We start from the raw sequence: 23,418 nt of genomic DNA, 5'->3' as shown, positions 1-23,418 counted from the left end.
TTTTTTTTTTAAAGTTAAATGGTTGTTCCCTTACTAAGGTTTCGATTTGATATCAATATTAAATATAAATCGAAATATGATACATAATAGAAAGCTTAGCCTAACCCACTGCACTGTAACATTAAAGTCATCTTTTTTATTTAGAATTGAACACAGTAATGCCAACAAGACAGTCTGGGTGACGTTTTGTTGTAACTATTTCCACAAGAAGAATGGAGTCTGTGTTGGTAAGAATAAATATTTACAGTATTCCTACAAGGTCCTTTGAGTATAATTTTAAGATAATATGATGTTTAACGTATTGCACATTGTTTTAAAGAATATTACTGATTCGTTATTTATATTAACAACTTGAGAACTCTTTTGCTTTTGTCTATATATTTTTATTTAGAATATTCTGACTGTGGTATTACATGAAAGTTTCAGGTAGTAGCTAATTGTCAAGTTAGTATAACAAAATGTAAAAACACGTTTCCGCTTTAGGTCCCTTTAGCACCAAGCGTCAATAAGTTGATGCTTTTTGTTTGCTTCACTTTTGATGAAAATAGGCTATGTCCTAGATTATTCATTTAATTTCAAAATAAAATGAATGGTTAAATCAAACAGTTACTGATGTATTCTGAATGTCTTAAAAGACATGCAGTTTTTATTGTATTACTATTTGATATGTATGTACTATAAAATTTCGAAAAACAACCATTAAATGGAAAAAAAAGTATCTGTTTTGATTTTTTTCCGAAAAACGAATATAACATGGTTAAAATTACAGCATTTATTTTTCAGAATGTCCGATTGGTTACAGATCGAAGGGAGAAAATTGTACACCGTGCTTGGATGGACTATACGGAAAAAAATGTGCAGACACATGTAGTTGTGATCCAACGGAAAGGTTTATATAACTAAACAAACATTTAGTCATGTTAAACTCCGTAAATATATTCCATTCCAAATCATTCAATATGTAAGGTGGAATATTTTCAAAACAAAACTAAGTTTTGATTAAAATTCAAAAACTGTACGTCAAAACTTCGCATCCATGAATATCATTTTCAACTTGTGTTACTGCCTTACAACAAACACACAATGAACATGTCTGTGCCGTACCTTAAACAAATTCAGGTGCCGGCTGAAGGTAAAGAAACAAAAAATAGTCATGATTTATTTATGACGTCTTTAGTTAAATTCTGGATTGATTGTGTCACGAAACATGTTTGGTTTTTCAAAGGGTATTCACTGACTCTAATATACTTGCAATTGTAGTTTTTAAAGTTACATCTGACTAAGATAGTTTTAAGTCTTATAGGTTATAACGCTATATATCATATATATATAGAATGTTCTCTGGAAGGCAACTTTGTTTTGCATTATAAATAGTAAAGGCGATAGTTAATTTTAAGCAGTATTATAGTTTCCTGCTTTGTAAGAAAAATAATGGAAATTACTAAATACTTCAAACCGTCATAAATACCTCTGCATAGTGCTAATTCCGAAGAAATTCAGGAAGGCATACATAGACAAGTAAACTTATTTATATCATTCATGTCTTTAATAACCACAGTCTCATTTATAAAGCTTATAATATATTAAATAAGTCATTTGTAAATGATCGAAGACCGTATATTGTCTTATAAGGAGTTCGTGTTTTTTGTTGATAGGTTAGTGTCTCATTTACGTGATTTACACACAATGGATTTATTTTGATTCATACACATGTAATACATGATTTTGTGCAGTTATAACATAGATTTTGAAAATTTATCTAGTAAATGCATCTAGTAATATCAACAACTAACTTATTGTTTATAAATGAGTGAAAGAAACAATGTTTGTTTTATTTTTGTCATCACAGGTGCGATCATGTGAAGGGCTGCATTTCTAAAGATGGTAATATATCGTTCATATATATATACACAGTTATTCGTGCATTATATTGCGGATTTCCCGTAGATTCGAACAAAGGAGACCTGTTTAACTATACTGTTGAATAGCTGCATAATTACTGAAGAATTGAATGTTTCTTTTTGTAACTTTATTGGAATGTAAAAGCTTTGACAGAAGTACATTTGGTATTGAATTGATCCGCCGATTCATTCGAATAAATGAATGCACGATGAACGCTATTACAACACCGTCTTATTATTACATTTATTTTGGAAAGTTCAGGAAAACACAATTTCTATCAAGTTTTTCTTTTATTAAAACTAGAACACACCCATGATATCGCGGGTCCGTGACTGAATTAAAGTATATAACTATTCGTAAGCCTTAGTTTAGTATTGGTATTGTCATCTGATTAAGTCATTAAGATGCACTGCAACTTATCAATTATTGGTAATATTAATTTTATTATTTGGAAAACACAAGGGCCTGGAATGGAGTATGTTTTAATCAACAGCATTGTCCTATGTTAGTTATAAATAAAGTTGGATCCTTTAATTCGCTTTTTTACGTCATTTTGCCGGCTTCAAATTGAAAACTGTACCTATACGCCTTATTCTATACACATGGAAAAAAGTATTGCAACACCTTGATGTTTTAAAACTTGAAAAATCAGCCTCTTTTTTTGGATGAAATATAATAAAATATGTGTATAATATTATTGAAACATAGTTTATGGTAACATTGGCATTGAAACGAACAAAAAATGTTTGAAAAAAATGATTTATATAACCACAATTTTAATTACAAAATGAAGTGTTTTTTTGTACAAAAAAATGCATTTTACAACTTTTACTGTAGTCGAACTTTACAATGTCAGACATTCAAAAATTAATCTTCAGATGACTGTTCACATCATGGTTGATCGTTATACGCCAAAGAGTTAGTACTTTGTGCCCAGCCTCCATTCAAACGGATAACTGCAACTAAACGTCTTCTGATTCCTACCATAAATCGACTAATTTGTTGCTAAGGTAGCAGTAACCCTTTCTGATGAAGGGCATTGTTTATTTCATGATGTGTTTGAACTGGGGTGTCCTTTCGCGCACTTTCCGCCCAATAGTGTCCCAAATATGCTCGATATGGTTCAAATCCGGGCTACGATCGGGCCAAGGAAGATGAACCGAATTGCATTTGAACATTGGATCTTCCTCCACGATGCTAATTTCCAACTTTGGCGAGCTCTGCACTACAGTGGATACGGAAAACTGTGTGTCTGTTCGTTAGCAAAGGTCTCCGAAATGGTCTTATCGCACGATAACCAGTAGCGATGAGTTGATCTCGAACAGTTTTTGTTACAAGGCTCCTGTATGGCCACCACTCTCTTTTTAGGATTGTCTTATATGTAATGGGTTTCCTTCTGACCAACCTTCATTATGCTTGATTTTTCCTAGCAAATGGTATAGGGGGTCTACATTATCTCGGAAGGCCTATAACAGCGTTTATTGCCTGATTTTTATTCTCAAAACGACTTATAGTGGAATGGTGATGACCAACAATACGTGCAGTTGTTACAGCGACATCACTGCTTCTTTTATGCGGATAATTTGCCATCTTGCTGCAGTTAAGAGTTTTCAAGGACCCATTACAAGGTGTCAATCACATAACTTTAAAAACTTGGTATTTAAAGTGTTGAAAACAATGAGGATAAAAACATCTGTTTTGCTGTTTACGGGTACAGTAGCTGCATGTGCAGATAAAAACTTATCGAGTCGATATTTATTGATTAAACTCAGGTGATACTTAAATAATGTTTAAATAGTTCTATTTTGCCAAACTATATCACAAAAAAATAAAGAGTGTTTTTTTAATTTCAATTTTAATTTGGTGTTGCAATACTTTTTTCCATGTGTATATATCATTTTAAGTCCAGATTTTTTAAGTCACTTCGTATTGTTATGTTACTAGAAAGTCATACTGATTAAAATATTACAATAGGGAACAATGTGACAATGATTGAATTTAGTAGTGTCAACCCCGTGATTATGACCCGTGTTTTAAGCAAAATCCTAAATACACCGTTTGGTGGTGCACATGTCAGATGCGGAACGTACAGATAAGGTAATAGGTAACAGGTGAATATACTATTGATATCGGTATGCCCGTGTCACACTGTCCCGATTTTTACGCCGATGGCAACACGATTATGGAAATGTTCAAAATCGGGACTGATCGTATCCAGATCGGGCCATTCGTAGTGCCATCTTTAACCATCGTAGAACCATCGGCCACTTTTTCTAGCCTTCGGGGACAACTTCGGGTAGGGTTCTAAATTTTTTAACATGTTAAAAAATCCCCGAAGGTGCGTCCGATGTTAAGGGTTCGTATTGAGTTCGTAGTACCATCTTCACCATCGTAATGTCACCGGGAATGCATCTTTGAACATCGTATCGCATTCGTGTTTCCATCGTTTCCATCGGGCAGTTTTGACATTACGATGTCTACACGAATGAATCACGAAGTTACCCGAAGGTCTTACGATGGCAACACGACTTCGTGAAGACCTCGTAATCCCGTCGTGTTGCCATCGAATAAAAGTACGAAGGCGACAAGATGGAACTACGACGGCAATAAATCCAGCTAAATGTAAGTTAATTTTCGTGCTAAAATACATTTAAAGTGCCATGCGCGATATGCACTGGTCAGTCTAATACGACAGTTAAGAAAGACGTTCACAAAACATGGAGCTTATATCATATGATTCTATGAGAACAAGAAAGGCGACAGCGTTGTTTCTATTAATTTAAATGGAAAAAGAAGAGGAGCTATTACAGGCTCAGGATTTACTTTTACAAGTAAAATATTATTTTTTGTCAATTTTTCATATCAAGTAACATAATGAAAATCATAAACGCGCCTCGTACACCAACACTGCAGGCACACGTATATAGGGAAACCAACTTTTTCGTCATTATTCTGATTTTTTATGTATCGTCTGAGTTGTTGTCCCACGAATTTTTACTCTATAAACATTTTGTTTTCTTTATGTCATATTTTGCCGCATTTGTTGCTTTCCCCACATCCTTCCTTTTGTCTATATTATTATGATATTCTCCTTGAAAGAGCTTTTTGAATAAAAGGGATCAACGAACCCATTACCTTACCTTTAAGATAGATAAGTAAACATGGGCATAATTGTGGGTGATTATTCAGACTAGTACACACATTTTACTGTTCAAACAAGGCAATGCCGAGCGTGGCACCCCTCGTATGTAACATATTGGGGACAAATATGGACACTATATTTGTATATGACACATGCAGAGAATGGCAAATTAAATATGCATATTTGATACATAAACTATTTTTTTAGAAATCAACCAAAACAATCAGTAACTGGAAATACATTTAATATTGTCTTTAAAACCAGCAGGTAAAAAATGAGCAACCAATTTCCTGTGTATTATGCTATTTCAAGGAGAAAAAACATATCCATCTGCATGACCTTGACCTTGGCCTTGAACGTAAAAAATATCAGATCATTACAAGGAAGAACAATATACCAAATGTGGTTAAAATCTTTTGAAGCATATTGGTTTTAGAGTGTCCACAAGGGTGATATTACCTTGTATTACAACTGCCACTGTGACCTTGACCTTTGAACTTTAAAGTCAATAGCGCTTAAGATATTCTTAACGAGTAACACCATACCAAGTTTTGAGCATTTTGGTTCTAGAGTGTCCATAACAATTTTATCTACACGCAACTTACATGTAGTAGGCGAGGGGATAATAAACTAAGTTTTATAAGAATTAGACAAAAAGACCGATTTCCCACCTATAATTTAAATGCATCGTAAGCTGTACACGACGTCTTTTAGACATCGTATGGCCATCGCGCCATCATCGTAATCTATCGTGTAGCCTTCGTATTCCATCGTGTAGCCTTCGGCTGAGATATGAAGCTTAAATACCCGTCTTCGGTTAACCTTCGTATGTCCATCTTTTGTTATCGTATATAATTTTGGCACCATCGTATAGACTTCGTTATTCATCGTACTTGCTTCGGTCACTTTTTGGTATTTTAACGAGATCGGGACCAACTTCGTACGAACTTACAATTTTCGCATTCGGACGTACATCGTATATAAAAATCGGGACAGTGTGACGCGGGCATATCGGATTCGCCCCCGAACTTGTTAATTATTGGCAATATTAATTATGTGGAAAACAAAAGGGTCAACACTATTGCCCAATATAAGCTTTATCTAAAGTTTAATTCTTTGATTTGTCGTATCAGCCCCATGACGGCTGATAAATTGGACCTCGTTATTTTAGTATTATAGATGTACTTTTGTCAGATGATTGTCATATTGACGGAAAATTGCCAATGAAAATATTTTTTTTAAAATAAAACATGCACGTAATGCAATGAGTGTTTTACAAGAAGCTGATTTAGCCATTCATTTTGTTATTAGAATTTGTATAAGCATTATAGGTTTAGAAGCAGTTGTATACTCATCAGACATAACATCATCTGGTTCAAGATGTAAAACTAATAGATTAAAACCGTTCATTTTTTAACTAGTTTTACCGTACATGTGTTCCTGAAAAAAAAAGGATAACACAAGGAGGCACTTCTCTAGGACACACTCAAACCAGTGTTGCGTGAAAATGGCGATGAACAAATCTACTAATTTGTCTTATAAAATGTCGCACTGTTTTGTTTTCTTAAGACGTAGACATATTAATTATTTTGTTATTTAAACCACATCATTGAAATTCACTTTCATCTCAATGGCTATTTTTTATCATCTTATAGACAAGACTGAGACAAAAGAAAAAACACCTCCACCAGAAGGTCTATCTAACAGCCAGGATACAAGTAATGGTAATTTTTTGACATGTTTAAAGACAAATCAACAAATATACGCCTTTTCAATTTTATCTCAAAAGGAATAAGTTCATACAAACCGACAAAATCATAGACTAATTAACTTTCACATTTCTAACTTGTAACATACGTTTCTCTAAGAAAATGGCGGGTTAAACATGGTTTTATAGCTAGTTAAGCCTCCCACTTGTGTTACAGCTGTTCATAGTTCCTTTATCTTGACAATTTAGCTGATCAGCACCAATGATTGGCCAATGTGACAATAATTGGGACATAGCAGCCAAAAACCTTGTTAACAAATGTCACAGACAGATAAAACAACAGACTAAAAATTCAAACAAAGTAATATAAAAAAAATCTTGCAAAGCCTTACAAATTTTTTGTTGGTAGTCAATAGTAAACTGAAGAAAAAAAACTCCAACACAAAGTTACTGTAGCTTAGAAAAAAACCTTGGGATTTCAGGTTTGTAAGACTGGGATTTCGGAATCAGGACCGACCCCCCTCCCCTTTCCCCCTCATTACTTATAACATTACTGTAACTATTTTCCAGATGTAGACTATTCGTAATTCTAGTTTTTTTCTCAATGTTAGTCTATTACAATCGTGTTTCAGCTGCTGCACTGATTTGTAATCAATCAGGTAGAGCTTGGAATTTAGGTACAATGTCCCAGTAAACGCCGAATTCATAACGAAAATGAAATGGAACGGAATGCTACATTGAAAAAATTCAACATTAACACAATGCAGCATCATACATGTAAACCCTGTCAATCTATACAAACAGATGGTCGGGTTGTTGTCTCTTTGGCACATTCCCCATTTCCATTCTCAATTCTATTTTGATGGACAGTATATACTATGAATATATTAAATACAATTTGTCGTAATTTTATGTTTCTATGAAAAGTATTGTTTGTTTTTGTTAATTTGCAGGACATAACGATGTTGTTACTTACATGACATGTGTAGCAGTTGGTAGCGTTTTGGTTGTCGTCTTTGGTTTACTCGTGAAGAACAGAGAAGCAATATGTAGACGAAGCGGGAGTATGACTGCCATGAAAAATGAAATCACGAAACGAAAGCGACAAAATTTCGGTCCTGGTAAAAGCTGTGGTAAAGACAAAAAAGAAAGCTTGTATGCGGAAATAAATGAAAAGTACATGATCAACTTTGACGGGGAATGAATCAGAACGTAGCAACATTTTATTTTCATTAACAAGATAATGTTTTTTTGTATTTGTGTGTATAGATTTTTTGAGAATTTATAACTTTCTCGTTTACTACTTATTTTCACTTTATTTGTAAATGTGTTTCTTAGATTTATTAAGCGTGAGTGTGGTGTGTCAATTTGACGAGTCCAGTCTGGTTTTTACGATGTGCTGTTTTTGTTTTAGAAATAAAAGTGTAAAAAAAAATAATATGTGTATATAGATATAAGAAGAAGTGGAAGGAATGAGTGCATAGGAGACAACTCTCCATCCAAGTCACAACCTGTGAAAGTGAACCATTATAGGTCAAAGAACGGTCTACAACACGGAGCTTTTTTTCACACCGAACAGCAAGCTATAAAGGGCTCCAAAAATGACTAGCGAAAGACCATTTAAACGCGAAAACCAACGGTCTAGTCTACATAAAAAACCGAGAAACACTTATGAAACACTTCAACAAATGACATCTACAGAACATCAGATTCATGACTTAGGACAGGTGCAAACAATGCAGCGGGTATGACTGTCATTTGTAAAATACTTGGTTGATTGTACTAGGGTAAAAAAAAATGAGAGGCCCATTCAAATAGTATCAGACAAAATACTATTGAACAAATCTTTTTTCTAATCTGAAATGTTACTTTATAAAGTTTCATTCAATTATTCATTCTATTAACCTATAGCTGTACAATGTCACCTATGGGAATGCAACACGAGTATAAATCTCAATAACCGAAAATTATACCATAGCTCTCTATGGCATAATTTTCACAATTATACCATGATTTTGTTGTAAATGGTCTCCGGACAGAAAAAGAAAGATAGGAAGACCTTGTCGTGTCCTCTTGAATTTTTTGACACAGGAACAACGGAGTCAGTGCAGGGCCACTAAGCTAAACTGCCTTCTTTGCACCAGCCGATATAAATGAATGCCTAGGTGGGAATCGAACCCAAAGCATACCAACTCCATTGTCCTATATATCTAAATAAATGAAAAATTAAAGCTCTCAGAAAGAACAAAAATACAACTATATAAATGTTAAAAAAACTCATAAATGTATCAAGAATAATTTATATTCACATATTCATATCTTACTGGACAATATATGTTGATTTTCAGTTATTGAAATGTATACTTAGATTGTATCCTCAAAGGCTTCACTGTACAGCTACATGTATACATGTAGGTTTACATTTACCGAAACAATTTTTTTAGGGGGAGGAAACAGGGGGCACGCCGCTTTTGAGGACCTCATATATATTAAATACATTAGACTTTAAAAATTATTGTTCAAAATGTTGGCTTGCCGTATCCCCCCTTCAAAATCCTGGAACCGTACTAGATTTGTTTTCTAGACTGATAAACGAGGTTGCTCATGTTATAATTAATTTTGAGCCGTTAGAATTATAATTCATCCGAATTATCAGTACGATACTTTTAAAATTTATTTCCTCAGAATTATAAATTAATCTTAAAAAAATAAAACATTCCGAATGTTTAGATAAAATAACCAGATGTATACAATGTTTACACGATATTGTGTGTACATCGTTGACATCGTTATGTATACAATGTTAAAAAGATTTTGTGTTCACATTGTTTACATCGCCATATAAACTATGTTGACACTATTTTGTGTCAAATTAGAGCTATAACATCACATCTAATTAAAATTTGTGTTGTTAAAAAACATAAAAATGCAAACTGTATATATGTAATCGACAAACTTCATTGAATAATTATTATATAAATGAATAAAAATGATGGCAACGATGTAAACAATATATAAGGGTTGAAACAATGTATACGATGTTGAACGATGTATTTTTTATGTTGTTTTATAAAATCACACATTTCATACAAAATATCCTTGTTCTCATTACTCATTAACCAAATAACCTGGTCTTTAATTGTCAACATATCAAAATTAGCACAATATTTCCTAGCACAAAGTATTAATTTACTTCTCTCATTATTTAATGAGGTACAATTAAGAAGAAATGTAACTCATCTTCAACTTCAGCATCTGGGACAAGTTCTATCGTGTCGAGGAATACCCTGATACCTTCCCTTTTCAATCTTTAGGGAGAGTGCTGAAACACGCAGCCTTGTCAGATTTTTCTTATATCAACATAGTGGATTACAGATAAATATTTTTCAGACAAAATTATTTTTATAAAGTACATAAGAGCATAGTTTACTACCAGCATGTATTTGTAATATCTGCTCCCATTCTTTACAAAAAACAATTCTTTATAAACTTACTATTTATATTTAGTATGTTTTGGTTGTTCATTGGGTCAGACTTAATATTTTTTAATATCACATTAAAATACCATACCTTGAAGTTTTTTTTTGCATCAGATAATAATATTGATTCATGCAAAGCACTATCTAGCAGTAGAGATATAAACGGGTTTGTTATTAACCTGTTATAGTATTTAACCATAGCTTTAACAATATTGAAATATAAAGGAAGTCTGCCCAATTCAGATAAAACAGCTATATTTGTTGCCTTTGAGTGGACACCAAGAATATATTTACAGAATTTTAAATGCAATTTTTCTGCTTGACATTTATCATAAATTAGATGAAAGGTTAACAAGCCATTCCTAAATTTAGATGTGAATGGATTAAACATTCCCCACACCTCACAACCATATAATAGAATTGGTTTAATTGTATGATCAAAAACATGCATACTAGTTTTAACAGAAGGATTCCGTGACAATAAATCTTTTCATAATTTGAAGTATGCTTTTAAGGCTTATTTATACAGTTCTTCTTGCGCAAAGGAAAATAATCCTGATACACAAAAGTGAATACCAAGATATTTGTATCTATTTACACATTCAAGCAGCACATTTTTAATCTTAAATATATGATGGATATGTTTGCCTGCCTTGTTGAATTTTGTTTTTTTGGTATTTACAGTAAGACATCAATCATTACAATATTGATCAAGTAAATCAAGTTTCTTTTGAAGTCCTTCCGGAGACTTTGATAGTAAAATAATGTCGTCTGCATACATTAAACAATGAACCGAACGGTTGTTCAAGGTTATAGTATCATCTATAGTCTTTAAGTATTTTGGTAAATCTTTAATAAAAATATTAAAAAGATCCCCTTGTTAAACACCAAGCTTGACATCATAACTTTCTGTTAAGTTATTATTTATCTTGATACATGATTTGCTCAATGTATACATATTCTTTATGATGTTATAGAATAGAGATCAAAACCCAATTTCGAAGAGTTTCAGTTTAATACCACTGTGAATAACAGTATCATATGCTTTTTGAAAATCAACAAAGCAGGCATACAATCTTCCATTACCTGAATTACAATACTTTTCAATAATCGTTTTCAAAACAAACATGCATATGGTCAGAAGTTCTTGCTTTCTTTTTAAAACCAATTTGACACTCATCTATAATATTAAATTTAATTAAAAGTTTGTCAAGACGTGAATTTAAAACACAATTAAATAATTTGCCTATCGAGCTTGTAATTGTCAATCCACGATAGTTGTTCGGATCATGAATATCATGCGCTTTATGTAATGGTGTTATGTAACCCTCTGTCCAGCTTGTAGGGTATATTCCTGAGCTTAAACAGACATTAAATAGCTTCTTAAAACATTTTAAGAGAGCTGACTGACTACATTTTATTACGGAAGCCGATAAGGGCCATTCAAAAAAAAAATATTTATGTCGTAATTACGACATAGCATGTCGTAATTTCGACATAACATGTCGTTATTACGACATCGCTATGTCGTTATTTCGACATAACATGTCGTTATAACGACATCGCTATGTCGTAATTTCGACATAACATGTCGTAATAACGACATCACTATGTCGTTATAACGAATTAGCTATGTCGTAATAACGACATCGCTATATGCATAAAAGAATATGTATTATGATTGCCAAGAGACTAATTGACACAGAAATTAACAACTATAGGTCATCATGATGCCCCCAATAATTAGAAAAGCCCCCGCATAGTCAGCTATAAAAGAGGGACGAAAGATACCAGAGGGAGAGTCCCCGAAATCAGTGGCGGATCCAGAACTTTTCCTAAGGGGGGCCCGCTGAATGACATAAGGGGGGGGGGGGCGCACCAGTCATTCTTCAATGATTCCCTATATAATCAACCAAATTTTTCCCACAAAAGGGGTGCCCGGGCCCCCCAGGCCCCCGTGGAGTGGATCCGCCTATGGAAATGCTGTGTGGCAGACAGTTTTTATTTATAAATTATTAGCTCCCTTGGTAAAACTCCAAATTTCATATTTAATGTATTTCAATATTAAATGATTTACATGAAGCTTAATAAGTATATATTTGTTAATTGCATAGCTTTTGCTATTTGAATCCATTGGTTGAAGATATTTATTTATATTGTAAAGTTTAATATTTGCATCGTCGCAAAATCTTTGGTTACCTTCTTTGGTTTCCTTCTGTGAGAAACTTATATATTTTATAGATCCAATTAAAGTTAATTGAAGGATCGATGGTGGACGGGCGACAAAGCCAGTTAAGGACGATATAAAATACTATATGTAGGAAGAATAATATGTGGAATTATACGTGGACTGACAGTCTGTCCTACCAAGGCAAGCTAAGCTTTCCACATCCCAATCAATAAGCGCAAACTATATGGCTTCTTGTAATAAGGGTGAATTGAAGTATTGATTGCTCTATTTCTACTTTCAAACGTTGGGCACGATGTTCCTACAACACCACGTTACACTTAAAATGCGGCGTCGAAGAGGGTTTTTGACTTCGATTAATTTTTGCAAGTTTTATTCGGTTTTTTATATGTTGGTTGATTCTGGTTCTGTTCGTTTTGTGATGTCATTTTATCATAAGTTACCTCAAGTTGTGGAAATCGATTTAATAATGTTTACCCTTTAAGTTATTTCAACTAAAAATGCAGAACTGTCGCAAGTAATGTAGGAAGGAAAGATGGGACGGAAGTACATGTATACGGTTTTCAATAAAAAAAAAATTAGATGTACAAAACTTTTATCATAGGATGTTTAACTTTCAAGGTGCATATCATCTGTCATTGTAAAATTTCTATATCTTAATTCAACCTCAATACAAATATATCTGACACTGCAAGTAAATCGAACATTTCTACCCTTGGTTAAATTTGAATAGAATTGTATTTTCCCTGGCACACAAGTTGTCGAAATACACCCCTTCAATTACTTGAACCTTGGCTTGAGAATTATTTCCCAAGTCATCTATAGTGTTCAACTTCTGATATACATTTTAAAATATAGTAATCTACTCCTGGATCGTCCGAGAAAACGGCTAATATAATCCCGGGTTTTTATTAATTCGCCGATGAAACAGTTTTCGTCGCTGTTTGGGATTCGTCTTTCAATTACCTCCATTTCATGCACAAGTTTATATTGACGAAAAGTTCCGGCTTCGCAAGTACAGGAATTACTTTCATCACGACAGTTATAACATGAATAGCAGGACAAATCGCGAAGTAAAACATTCCGTGAACTGGTATTAAGTCTTTTAATATTGGTGATTGCACCTTACTGAAGTGACGACTTTAAATGGTCTATTTCGGAGTACTTCTGAAACATAAATTTCAATTCGTATTTTACATTTAGAGGACTGTCTTGGTGTCTCCAATTTGTCTTTGCAAAAGTTGGACGAAGTTCATGTGATTTTTTCCCCATTTCCCCATTCTATTAAATAAATCGTTAAAAGCTATAAACGATTAATAAAAATTGCAAAATTTAACCTGTGTCGAACCTATGTCCCGGGCGGAGTCTATAGCAACATGCACTATTATTTTTTTCGGCAGCAATCACCAACCTCTTTTTCCAAATTTCATAACACGATTTGTTGTTAATTATCATGAACATTTAATTGAAACTTTAGCACATGTAACGTCGGAAATTAGCGCCTTTCGGATTTTAGACGTTTTCAGACGTTTGGACAAATTGGCTACCGTTTTGTAATGTGTGGAATCATTTTATTCCTTGAAGACCCAAATATGTAGTTAATAAGAAAAGAATCTTGGCATTTTTTACTCTTCGTTTTTTAACTTTTGTTTTGATCAATTATAAAAAATACGCGTTTACTGCTTTGAAAAATGAAATATCAACTTGGACAAAATGGCTACCGTTTGAAAAACGAATGTGAAGAGAAGATTTTATTGAATCAGCAATATTTGAACTCACGAACAATGAGGCAAATATTTGTACTTTTGTTAAATATTATTATTGTCTTACTCTTTTTATTCATTTTCTGCTATATCTACTTATAAAATTCACTTTCAGTCGTTGAGTTAACGAAATACGTCGTTGGACATTTTTCTTATTCCAGCTTAATATGCAGCCACCGAGTCAAATGAAATTTGGCAAAATAACGGCTTTAACGCCACAAAGAACCGACACATGTCGCTGTTCCTGCCAAGAATAAAAAAGATCAGAGAATAAGAAATAGGATCACTTTACATAAGAGTTCAAACAGTTTTTCATAAATGTAACGTTGGACATCCGTTTTTTCACATATAGCTTTGTTATTTTAATCCTCAAATAAACTAGGTATTACTTACTATATGATCAAGAGCTGTAAAAACATAATTTAAAACATATATTGATTTTGTTTTAATATTGGTTCGTGTTCTAACATTTTTATTTTGTTTTGCGGATGAAATTTCGAAGATTCTGTTTTAAATCCTAGGGGTTGTAGGAACATCGTTCCCACCGTTTGAAAGTAGAAATAGAGCAATCAATACTTCAGTTCAACTTTAAACAAGAAGCCATGTAGTTTGCGCTTATTTAAAGGGAGGTGGACAGCCTGGCTTGCTGTGATAGGACTGCAACAAGTAGGAGTTTTTATCGACCTTGACAGGCTATATATCCCTGCTACCATTCGTATTTTATTTCACTTAAATGGGATCTATAAAATATATTAGTTTCTTACAGAAGGTAACCAAAGAAGGTACCAGAGATTTTGCGACGATGCAAATATTAAACTTTACAATATAAATAAATATCTTTAACCAATGGATTCAAATAGCAAAAGCTATGCAATAAACAAATATATACTTATTAAGCTTCATGTAAATTACTTAACAATGAAATACATTAAATATGAAATTTGGAGTTTTACCAAGGGAGCTAATAATTAATTAATAACACTGTCTGCCACACAGCACTCTCCCTCTGGTATCTTTCGTCCCTCTTTTATAGCTGACTATGCGGGGGCTTTTCTAATTATTGGGGGCATTATTATGACCTATAGTTGTTAATTTCTATGTCATTTAGTCTCTTGGCAATCATAATACATATTCTTTTAAATATATAGCGATGTCGTTATTACGACATACCTATGTCGTTATTACGACATGTTATGTCGAAATTACGACATAGCGATGTCGTTATAACGACATGTTATGTCGAAATTACGACATAGCGATGTCGTAATAACGACATGTTATGTCGAAATTACGACATGCTATGTCGTAATTACGACATGTTATGTCGAAATAACGACATGTTATGTCGAAATTACGACATGCTATGTCGTAATTACGACATAATTATTTTTTTTTGAATGGCCCTTATCGGCTTCCGTATTTTATCATGTTGTTTGTGATTTTATCCAAACCTGGAGATTTGTTCTTTTTAATCTTTGATATGGCATCTGCAAACTCACTCACAGGTATTGGAAAATCAAGTTCGTTGAAACATTTTACATTTTCCAAGCTTTTTAGTTTTCCTTCAAGTTCATTTATTCTTGAAAGAAAGTGTTCTTTTCCTTCAATCAATCCTTGAAAGTGCTTTAACCACATAGAAGGTGTAATGCAGTTTTCATTTGTATCTGTGAGTTTTTCTTGTAAATTACTTTAAATTTTCCAGTGTAAAGTAGGACTGTTGTCATGAAGGGTTTCAAGTTCTTGTAATAAATTAATTTTGTAAGTCTTTTGCTTTATTTTTCTTCTTTTGTTGTATTCACGATAGAGTTTGTAAAAATGTTTTTTTACATATGGATCTTTTGGATATTTTGTAAAAACTTTTCCATAATCCATCAAATTTTGTCTCATAGTTTGCAGATCCTTATCAAACCATTTTTTGTACTCAGCTGTATTTTTTTTTTTAGCTCTTTTAAGTGAGATATCTGCTGCATGAGTGAAAATATTAGCCAATATAGTTGACGTAGCATTAATATTTGTGATTGTATTTACTATAGATTTTTCTAAAAAAATGAGATATGTCTGTTTGTAATGATAATAATGCTTCTTGAAATAAAAGCTCAGAATCTTCTGACCAAATATACCTTGCTGGCATTGGAGAAACATTGAAATACACGTCTACTGCCAACTATTAGCATCTGGAGAATAGACAATAGGTCAATACAATTCCCCTAACTTAGGTTTAGTGCTCACACGCATATATTTACCCCCGTCCCTTACTACCTAGTGATTATCTTTGGTTCGTTTCTATTCGTCCATAATTATGTGTATGGTCTTTTCACTTCAATTTTCAATCATTTTGTCATACCGCTGCCTTCTTAGATCTTCAGTTCAAGGGTGACTAGGGAAACGAAATATGGTCACTTGGTCTTCTCCCGACCGGCAGTAAAACACTTGTCGAAGTGGGGCGTCCGTTTGGCTGTGCGGGATGTATCAAATTCACAGTCACGTCCAGAATAAGTACGTTAAATCCGATGCCTCGTGTATAGAGAGTGCCACGCTCTTTTAGAACCCTTGCAACAACTCTTTGATGGGTCCGTATGCGTACTGTTGCAAGGCAAACTTTCTGTCCCTATCCAATATTCCCTCCTTTTTTAGTGGCAGTCCAAATTTCCCCGACCATCATACCGGATGACCTTTATCATTGCAAGACCTACATATTGTACTATTGTGAACTTGTTCTCGTCCTGAACATGCATGGAATATTTGCCACTGGACGTTAATCAACCAACAATCAATTAATCTTAGATCTTCGGAAATTAAAGGTTTACTGATTGGCTGCAGACCAGGTACGGTTTGTGTGCCTTTCACCTGTATGTGTAGTTGTGCTTGAAACTATCATATTTACAAATGTATGATGATAAAAAAAACAACAGACGGAAATAGCAAATATTTACATATAGACCTATTTTGTCATAGGCTGATCCAGGGGGGGGGGGGGGGGGGGGGCTAGGAGGCCCGGAAATGGGAAAAATTTGGTTGATTATATAGGGAATCATTGAAGCATGACTGGAGCGGGCCCCTCTCTTAGGTCAGTCAGCGCCCCCCTCCCCCTTTAGGAAAAGTTCTGGATCCGCCACTGTTTGTTACTGTTCATTTGATTGCAAATTGACTGTTTCTATAACTGTTTGGTTTTAAGTTCTATGTACAATGTAATAGTAATGTGCATTTCGTCCAGAAGTACAGAAATCAAGTTTGATGTCTAGTGTACATGTACGTGAAACTAAACTAAGTGAAACTAAAATTTTAGTGTTGGTGTTGTTGTGTGTTTTTTGTTTTTTGTTTTTTTGTTGTGTTTTTTTTTTTATGGAGAAAGGGGGGGGGGGTCTTTTTTTTTTTTAAATATAATTGTGATTAATTAAACAAATTGATATGCAAAATGTTTTCGAATATGTAAATTAATCTCTTTTTCATATATACTACCAGACAACACAATGCTGAAAGTTGCTTAGTTAATGACTGCATGGATCCCAATTGGCAAAATGTTTAAAAAATACAAAGTAAAATATTGTTGTTAAAAATTTATCTGTTTCTCAGTAGTTGTGTTCCTCTGTGCGGTGTCACTTTCTTTAGAATTGTTTTAAAGCAGATATATACTTGTTAAAATAAGATAACATTACAATATAGGCTCGCTTATATTTATATTTGTTTATTTGTAAGTCACAAATGGTAGTATACGAATAGGAAAAACAATATGCTTTATTTCGTTAATATCTAAGTATAGAAAAATTGTATAATATGTACATAAAATTGAGAATGGAAATGGGGAATGTGTCAAAGAGACAACAACCCGACCATAGAAAAAACAACAGCAGATGGCCACTAACAGGTCTTCAATGTAGCGAGAAATTCCCGCACCCGGAGGCTTCCTTCAGCTGGCCCCTAAACAAATATATACTAGTTCAGTGATAATGAACGCCATACTAATTTCCAAATTGTACACAAGAAACTAAAATTAAAATAATACAAGACTTACAAAGGCCAGAGGCTCCTGACTTGGGACAGGCGCAAAAATGCGCCGGGTGTAAACATGTTTGTGAGATCTCAACCCTCCCCCTATACCTCTAGCCAATGTAGAAAAGTAAACACATAACAATACGCACATTAACATTCAGTTCAAGAAAAGTCCGAGTCTGATGTCAGAAGATGTAACCAAAGAAAATAAACAAAATGACAATAATACATAAATAACAACAGACTACTAGCAGTTAACTGACATGCCAGCTCTAGACTTCAATTAAACAGACTGAAAGATTATGATTTCATCATATGAACATCAGGTACAATTCTTCCTGTTAGGTATGCATGCTTACATTTTTTTTTATAAACATGGACTTCCACGAGACATATACGTTTTCAGAGAGTGAGGTTATGAAACATTGCCCCCAAAAACGTCGGATTTTTTTAGATTAAATTTGTCAAAATTTCCGTGATCTTTGATCTTTCGACTACTATAAGTACATTGTACCCTCTACGTGACAGGAAAGACATCAAAGTTTATGCAAATATTCAATCACATTTCTTGTCGTATCTATATAAGGCAATTCTCATTAGTTCACAGCTGTTCATAGAGTGTGCAATACATGTACAAAATACAAACATGCCCAACAATAATGATAATTGATAAGGGTTCCGGTTGCACATGTGTATAATGTGTGGGTTAAAAAAAAATGAATAACCAAAAGCTGTTTACCCCTAAATATGTTTTATAAATACATTAATTATTTTTAGTTTCAAAATGCGGAAGTTTTTCCACCGTTGTGATGTTTTATGTCACTTTCAGAAATAGATTGGGCGAGAATGACCTAAAACGTTGTATTGTATTGAAATAATAAGTCGCAGTATTATTTCAACTAGAGAATTTTTAGGTTGTATACATTAAAATAAAATTATTTACACATATATATGAGTTTCTGAATAGTGTTACATAATAGAATTAGAGATAAATGGACAAATATACAATAAAACTGACCAAACTTATGATTGATTGATGTTTGCTCAATGTCCAGTGGCAAATGTTTCATGATAGTTAAGGACGAGAAGAGAGTTCTAAAAAATGCAATGTAGATCCTGTAATAGGGTCTAGAAAGATGAATGAAAGACAGGGAAAATGGACTCCCACTGAAAAAGAAAGTAATATCGACGATCTACAGTAAATGTTTTAAAACTTCGTATACGCTAAAAAGATGGTAAACACAAACCATATTCAATGTAAGAAATTCTATCTGTTATATATACATATTATATAAAATTGTTAAAGATTGTGATTATAGACAATGCAATTTCCCATAGAAACTCTTTTTGCGGCTAAAACTGTGCCTTTTTTATTATGAAATTTCGTGAACAATTATATCTCCCAGAAAACAAAGGTCATATTGTACTTCTATTTTATTATAAGGTCAAAATATAGGGCTGTGCGGCATATTTTCAATACTAATATGCCCCACACTTCTAAGAGTTTAAACTAAATCAAAATTCTATCTCAACTTTTGGACCTCCTAAGAATTTTAGGCGCTACTACGTGTTTGTATACGGATAACATTTCCAAGTTATGTCTCTATGAGATGAAATACAGAGATCCCAAATAGGAACCAGTACGTTAAAGATTATCACATCTATGCATATTACTGTATTTACAAGTTGTGCAACCATAAACACATAGAATAGAATAAAGAAATATGGCTTTATATCATTTTCAAAACAAGTAAACATTGCCAACGTATTTCGACTAACTTAATATTGGACAGAATTCTACATTTGCATACATCTATATAGTATACACCGAATGCACAGCGAAAATAAAATGGAAGATACAAAAATATCGAGAGTATTTATACACTATGATTGAATACACACTTTTGTAAATCTTGTGTGAAAACTCTGTATAAAAAAAAAGTGGGCTACATTCTGTATGTGCCTGTCACAAGTCAGAAGCTTGTAATTAGGTGGTTGTCGTGTTTGATGTGCTATACACACAGTATTTGCCTTCCGTTCATTATTTTTGTACATAGATTAAGCCGTTAGTTGGAATTGTCATTTGCAAGGCATTTTATAGCTGATTATACGGTATGGGCTTTTCTTATTGTTGAAGGTATACGGTAACCTACATGTATAGTTGTTAATTTCTGTTTTATTTGGTCTCTTGTGGATAGTTGTCTCACTGGCAATTATACCACATCTTCTTTTTTTATAAACGATACTCCGAGGCGGGGTGGGGCGCTTTATTTATTTCGTTTTATGAACAGTTTAAACATGGGGAATTAACTTTTCCCCATACATCCATGTGAATTAAATAAAAAAAAAACAAGATAAAGTGGGGAGAGGAGGGCTTCTGACACTAAAAGATTCACCTGACGACTAGTCATAATGCTATCTATGCTAACATTTTTAGAACATGTGTATTGAAGTTTTTTAGCAGGACATAACGATGTTGTTAATTACAGCATTTGGAAGCGTTTTAGTTGTCATCTGTGGTCTACTCGTGAAGAACAGAGAAGCAATTTGTTGACGAAACGGTAATATCACTGCCATGAAAAATGAAATAACGAAAAGAAAGCGACAAAAATTAATGTCTGTCCTGGAAAAAACAGTGATAAAGACAAAAGGGAAAGTTTGTATGCAGAAATAAAAGAAAAATACATGTCTTTGATAAATTTTGACGGAGAATGAATCAGAATGTTTTATTTTCATTTACAAGATAATTAAAATATGCGTTCGTATAAATGTGGTTTTAGATTACTTCTTAAACATTTTAGTATACCTTTTATAAATGGATTTATTTGTTATCTTTTAGCGTCGAGTGTTGTGTCAATTTTAAAAGTCCGGCCTTTTTAACTGTTTTGCGGTTTAGACTTATCTCACTGTATAACCCTGATACTATTAGTTACATAGTGTGCTAATAACCTAACACGGTATATCTTAGGTCAGTAAATTCCATATGGGGTGAGAGCGAAGTATTAGGTCACTATCACACTATGTAACGAATTTATCTTACTGACTATCTTAGCGTGTGGAATTTAGACCTATCAAGATGAGCAAGTCATCAATACTGTTAGCATTCAGAAACTACTTCCATTGATCTTACAAAAACAGGTACCAACAAACAATAATAACTTGTTAGGTTTAAATGTGATTTATGAATTTATTTTAATCTTAATCATTAATTTCTTCGTCTGTTGAAACCATTACGTTTTTTTCTCACGGTACCGTTTGGTTTTTATGAAGGGACGTAATATCACTATTAACTGTGTTCGAAATAAGCCCCGCCTCCCTAATACCTTGAATGGAATATAAGTGGACGTAACACCACTACTAACCGTGTATGCGATACGCCCCGCCTCCCTACTCACCTAATATCAAATATACACGGTCTCCACGAGTGCGCCTTTAACCAATCACATTGCTAGAAATATATAGGAGGTAAGATAAAAATGAATCCGGACGTTGACATACGATTCTTTCTTTTCGTTGAATCGAGCACATCGTGTAGATGTACCACTGAGTTCAGTAAGTAAAGAATTCATACTTTTGAAGAAAATCCAATTATATCTATTCTTCTGATATTTTGCTCCAATTTACTATTTGCCATAAAACTCATTATTTACTACAAGGTTTTTCAAATATGTGACATGTTTAAAGTCATACGAAACCTCAAATCAAAAAAAATAATGCATAATTATTATGTTTTTTTATAACTCAATGGATAGTTTTCATTATAAAACTTATGTACATATACAATGTACTTTTTTCTGAAAAATTCTTTAATTAACTCATATTTAGAAGAAGTTTACTTTATTTTATTTGCTTCCTTCCAGGAAGCAATTCCCCCGACATATTTTCCGTATGCAAAGTGACCTCAGTGTGACCCATCTCGTAAAAATCCGGTGATCACAATACGCGTGGATAAACTATTATCTGAATTTACATGTTAAACACGTGCTCAATTTCCGTGCTTTTTTTGTTGATTTTTTGTCGATTGTTGACAAACAGGTGACAATCGTTAAACTTCGGCTTCAAAACACGAACTTTAATTGCCATATTTTCACAACAATACTGACCGATTGAAAAAAAAATTGACGATTATACGAAATTTACACGAAAAAATTTATAAATTCGTGCACAGAAGACTAAGTTTATGATATTTGTATGCATTGGTTCAAGAATTGGAAGAACATTATTTTTCACCGGTCACATGTTTCTTATGACTTTAAAGGCAATCATTAAAAAACGCACAACAATGCCACTGATTAAAGCATGCTTGACATTTTTAAATATTCAAAACTTAATGTTTCTCGTGCCTCATTGATTTTAAAACAAGACATACATTTTTTTTTTTAAATTTCATTGTTTAAAATTAACAAAATCATAAAATCGTACGTTTATGGGGTATCTTGAAAATCTGTTCATGTTGTGTAAGGTTCACTTGGTTACATGTACCATAATTACACCTTTTTATACTGTACGCTTCGTTGCGAAAATGTTGTATTTGTCTATGAATTTTGCATGTATTACAACAATTTTTATTAAGTGTGTAGCCAAAGGTAATATCTTTTGTAAGCTTGCTTGTTAGCTGAACCGTGAAGTCATTGTTATAATAGGTAAACTACCTTACTTTAAGAATAGACTAGTCCTATAAAAACCAATTTTTCTGTCTGTTGTACTATGCCACTTCGAAAGGAGGGTACTATACCTAACCTAAGAATGACTTCATGGTTTAGCTAACAAGCAAGCAGATATAACCTTTGTCTACACACTCAATGAAATTCAATGTAACGTGTGCTTTGATACGATTTTAACAAATATACATGTGTAAAGAAAGATAATTTACCACCATAACATGCATACAGCAACCAATAATATCCGATGCATTGCCGAAACACTCCTGGAGGTATTCCGTACATGTAAAACATTTCATTATCTATACGAAAGGGGTTACACTAATGACTGGACCGAATGACCTACTATAGAAATCCTGGTTGAAATTAATAATAAAAATTAAAAAACACACATTAAGATTGAATGATTTATAAGTTTTTAGAAAATAAGGGAAAAAGCTAACTTTATTTATCTTTGGTGTAAATATTTATCATATTAATTGCTATTTCAAACATGCTATATCTTAACTCTTTAACTATGTATTTGGGTTGAGAATAAAGATCATTCATTCATTCATTCATTCAGATTATTTTGTATATTAATTA

General features: G+C 33.2%; 1 long non-coding RNA gene across 2 annotated transcripts in view; it reads left to right on the top strand.

Moving 5' to 3' along the window:
- Nucleotides 1–8,181, top strand: part of LOC143042214 (uncharacterized) — a 98,797-nt gene extending 90,616 nt beyond the window's left edge. The window contains exons 1-5 of one of the 2 annotated variants that reach the window (XR_012967909.1): nt 147–227; nt 784–889; nt 1,850–1,884; nt 6,700–6,768; nt 7,706–8,181. This is a non-coding gene — a long non-coding RNA (uncharacterized LOC143042214). Of the gene's footprint in view, nt 1–146; nt 228–783; nt 890–1,849; nt 1,885–6,699; nt 6,769–7,705 lie in introns of those variants that run through there. The other variant, XR_012967910.1, reaches the window with a different exon arrangement.
- Nucleotides 8,182–23,418: the final 15,237 nt, after the last annotated feature.

The sequence above is a fragment of the Mytilus galloprovincialis genome, chromosome 8, assembly GCF_965363235.1.
Source record: "Mytilus galloprovincialis chromosome 8, xbMytGall1.hap1.1, whole genome shotgun sequence".
Lineage (NCBI taxonomy): Eukaryota > Metazoa > Mollusca > Bivalvia > Mytilida > Mytilidae > Mytilus > Mytilus galloprovincialis.
Note: the sequence above shows the minus strand (reverse complement) of the source record. Positions and strands in the feature narration are given on the sequence as shown.